The sequence below is a fragment of the Octopus bimaculoides genome, chromosome 4 (genome assembly GCF_001194135.2).
Source record: "Octopus bimaculoides isolate UCB-OBI-ISO-001 chromosome 4, ASM119413v2, whole genome shotgun sequence".
NCBI classification, from domain to species: domain Eukaryota; kingdom Metazoa; phylum Mollusca; class Cephalopoda; order Octopoda; family Octopodidae; genus Octopus; species Octopus bimaculoides.
Genome location: NC_068984.1, coordinates 96081157 through 96085795, shown reverse-complemented (window position 1 = coordinate 96085795; position 4639 = coordinate 96081157). Strand labels below are relative to the sequence as shown.

The window sequence follows — 4639 nt, the reverse complement described above, 5'->3', positions numbered from 1 at the left end:
ATATATATATATATGTATATATATATATACATGTAAGGATGAGCATATATCTAAAGATATTTATATATTTGTGCGTATGTGTGTATGCACGTATGCATGCGTACGTGTACGTATGTATATATGTATAATTTTCTTAAATGAGCTAGGAGAAATAAATCGTAGTAGTTAACAGGATGTATCTGATCAACATAGACAAATACAAGTATATGAAATACTATAAAACATAAATCTTTGATTTATTAAAATTTCTTCACCTCTAGAGAATGTATCACAATTGTCAAGGGGTAATTGAGATCAACTCCACTTGAAAAGGTGATTCTCGAGAATTTCTCCAATGTTGATATACCATTAAGAAAAAGGACAGTTTTAAAGCGTCTTTACGAAATCTCTTTTGAGCTCGGTGTATTTCAAATAGGTTTCTTGAGAACCCTGTATATATTACTGCATTTTTTGGCTGTACAGTTAGACTCCTTTGGTGTTTCTAGAGTTTCTAGAGTCAATATTGGTTGTATTACTAAATGGCTTATTGATTTTATGTGTTTGATAAGACAATCGTTGGCGAAGTTTTATTTTATAAGTTTCATCGATACGTTCATTATCATAAAGTATTTTTTCATCATAATTTACTTCGTTATCAACGGTAAGTTATGTACTATATTACAATAATTATTTTATCTTCATCGTCCGATAATTCTACATTTACTTCATATTATTAATTTATTTATTTTAAATACTTTTTATCTTCGGAGATTTAATTAAGATTTAAATTTTAATCTCAAAATTTAATTGTCAAATTTTAAATTGAGAACTATATAATTTTTAAATTTATTAGTAACATTGGTTTCAAATTTTGGCACATGACCAGCAATTTCGGAAGAGGGTATAAATCGATTAATCGACCCTAGCGCTCAACTGGTACTTATTTTATCGACCTCGAAAGGGATGAAAAGTAAAGTCGACCTCGGCGGAATTTGAACTCAGAACGTAAAGACGGACGAAATACCGCATTCTGCCCGGCGTGTTTATGATTCTGCCAGCTCGTTACGAAAAATGTCCAACTAATTATGCAATCAGACAAGACAAAAAAAACTATATGTTGTTGACGATCATATAACAGACCAATCAACAACACAAATAGAGAAGTAAAATAGAATGGAATATAGTTTAAGATTGAAAATATCTGAATTAAATATTGCAGACCGAACAGAACCCTTTATACCGAAATCACCATACTTCTCTTTTAAAGCAATAATCCAAGCTTCCCATAGAAGTCATCAGTTTATTTAATTAATCCAAATGAAAACAACCATCGGTAGAAGTAGCGAAACAATATAGAATAGTACTACATCTTAAGCAAGTATCACCTTTAACACTTTAAACAACACCAATGCCATAAGAGAATGATTTAAACATATCCATCCTCAGGAGAGAGCAAAGCAAATTCCAACCATTTGGCATACAATAGCGTGACCCATCTCTAATTTGATTTTTATGGCTGCTATAAACTATGCTAAAGAAAACGAGTTTGAAATACTAATGTTCATTCGATTAATTACTTTTCACAGAAATATTTAATTCTGCTGGGCTGAAATAGTCAGAAGATACAGTCATATACAGCAAATAACCAGTAAAATTCTCATCTCTCTTGTGTGAGTGATTTCTGTTATTTTTGTATTATTTCACTGGTTTGTCTGTATCAACAGAGTTTATACTCCTTTCGTTTGACAATGTTAGTCACACTACATTGTCCTGTCACACTACATTGTCCTGTCACACTACATAGACTTGTAATACTACATGCGTCGCATTACATAAAATCACCTCTATATGAAGGTGTCACACCACACGGGGTTGTCACACTGCGAAGCTGTAATATTGCTTGAAGGTGTAACGCCACGTGTGAGTAACTTATATGCAGGTGTGTCTCTAACTATAGTATCATATTGTATGTAGATATAGCACTACATGGGTGTGTGACACTACATGTAGATATAACGCTGCAGATAGTTGTCACATTACAAGTAGGTGTAACGCTGCATGTAGCACTATACTATAAGTTGTAACGCTGTGTGCATGTGTAACATTGCATAGTTGTACTACACTAGATGTAGGGGCAAAATTGTACTGAGATGTCACGCTGCACATAGGTTTAACATGTTCGACTAAAATGTTTTTTAAGGCGGTGCCCCAGCATGATCGCATTCTAATGACTGAAACAAGTAAAATATAAAAGTAACATTATATTAAGGTGTAACAGTACATACAGGTGTAACATTATATTGGTTTCAAACTTTGGTACAAGGCCAGCAATTCTGGGGGATGGGGATAAGTCGCTTTACTCGACACTAACACTCAACTCTTTTACTTGTTTCAGTTATATATGTACTTTCATTTGGCTGCGGCCATGCTCGAGCACCACCTTTAGTCGAGCAAATCGACCCCAGAACTTATTCTTTGTAAACCTGGTACTTATTCTATCGGTCTTTTTTGCCGAACCGCTAAGTTACAGGGACGTAAACACACCAGCACCGGTTGTCAAGCGATGTGGGGGGAAACACAGACACACAAACGCATACACACATATATACACACACATATATATTTATATATATATATATATATATATATATATATATATATATATATATATATATATATATATATATATACGACGGGCTTCTTTCAGTTTCCGTCTACCAAATCCACTCACAAGGCTTTGGTCGGCCCGAGGCTATAGTAGAAGACACTTGCCCAAGGTGCCACGCAGTGGGACTGAACCCGGAACCATGTGGTTAGTAAGCAAGCTACTTACCATACAGCCACTCCTGCGCCTTATTTCATCGATTCCGAAAGGAAGAAAGACAAAGTCGACCTCACCGGAATTTGAACTCAGAACGCAAAGACGGACGAAACACCGTGAAGCATTTTGCGCAGCTTACTAACGATTCTGCCAGCTCGCTGCCTTAGTGTAGCACTATATTTATATGTAACAGTACATGTATGTGTGACACGGTGTATTCTAGTCTAACAATACATGTAGGTATAACACTACTGAGGTATCGCACTACATGGATATGTCATACAATATGTAGGTTTCAGATAATGTAAGTTTAAAATATAAGCAGTTCATTCCTCTAAATCAGTGCCCCGCAACCTTTTTTCACTTGCGATACACTTATATTCTTTTCAGAATCCAATGGCATACCTGAACTAAAAATATGACTAAAAGTATAGGGAAAAAATTATATTCGGGTTACACTGCGGAACTCCTAGCGTCGTCTTGTGGCACACCAGTGTGTCGCGGCATGCCGGTTGTGGAGCACTACTCTAAACTTAGATTGAAGACAATAGTTAACGTTCATTGTAAGCTTGAATATTGCTAGACTGTTGCTATAGTTACTACCACTATAGTTTTAGTTGTTGAAATTTGCTGATGAAGTTGATGCTGATGTTGTTAATATTGTTATTGTTGTTGTTGCTGTTATTTGCTGGTGTTTTTATTGTTATTGTTTTCTTACTGCTATTGATGTTATTCTTCCTATTATTGTCGTTGTTGCTATTGTTGCTGATGAAGTTTTAATTGCTACTGCTTTCCCTCTGTTTCTTTTTTTTTTTGTTTCGTTTTCTTTTTTTTCGCTTTTGTTGCTATTAAAGTTGCTGCCGCTGCTGCTATTACTGTTGTTATTACTACTGCTGTGGAGGCGCAATGGCCCAGTGTTTAGGGCAGCGGACTCGCGGTCATAGGATCGCGGTTTCGATTCCCAGACCAGGCGTTGTGAGTGTTTATTGAGCGAAAACACCTAAAGCTCCACAAGGCTCCAGCAGGGGATGGTGGCGAAACCTGCTGTACTCTTCCACCACAACTTTCTCTCACTCTTACTTCCTGTTTCTGTTGTGCCTGTAATTCAAAGGGTCGGCCTTGTCACACTGTGTCACGCTGAATATCCCCGAGAACTACGTTAAGGGTACACGTGTCTGCGGAGTGCTCAGCCACTTGCACGTTAATTTCACGAGCAGGCTGTTCTGTTGATCGGATCAACTGGAACCCTCGTCGTCGTAAGCGACGGAGTGCCAACAACAACAACTACTGCCATTGTTGATGTTCTTATTCTTGTGTCACAGTTGTTGGTGATGATGAATGATGATGATGATGATAATGATACTGCTTGTTGTTGTTGATTTTGTCACTGCTTTTGTTGCCACTATTTTTACTTTACATTTTGCAGCTGCTGTTGACATTTTCTTGCAAAACCACAAATAGTCCCTTTTTTTACTTAATATTTTGATTTATGGGTGTCACCAGCAGTGACATTTTAATGAGTAATATTTGTGTGTCATAGGGAGTAGGGGTGGTAACAGGAGGAGGGAAAGAGGAAGTACAGTGTTTACATTTAGGTATGTGTGGAGGGAGGAGGAGGGGAGGAGGTAAAAAGAGAAGGAAAATAGTGAAAAGTGTGCATGTGGAATGTTTCTATCTCTCTCCCTCTCTCTATTTATCTCTGCCTCTCTCTCACTCTCTCTTCCTCTCTCTCTCTCTCAGTCTCTTTCTCTCTCTCTCTCTCTCTCTTTCTTTCTCTCTCTCTCTCTCTCTCTCTCTCTTTCTCTCTCTCTCTCTCTCTCTCTCTCTCTCTCTCTCTCT

At 37.1% G+C, this 4639-nt stretch overlaps 1 protein-coding gene across 1 annotated transcript in view; it reads right to left on the bottom strand.

Annotated features, from left to right (window-relative positions):
- The window catches only part of LOC106871658 (cytosolic carboxypeptidase 2), a 229443-nt gene that overhangs the window by 23043 nt on the left and 201761 nt on the right, over positions 1-4639 (bottom strand). The window lies entirely within an intron of this gene.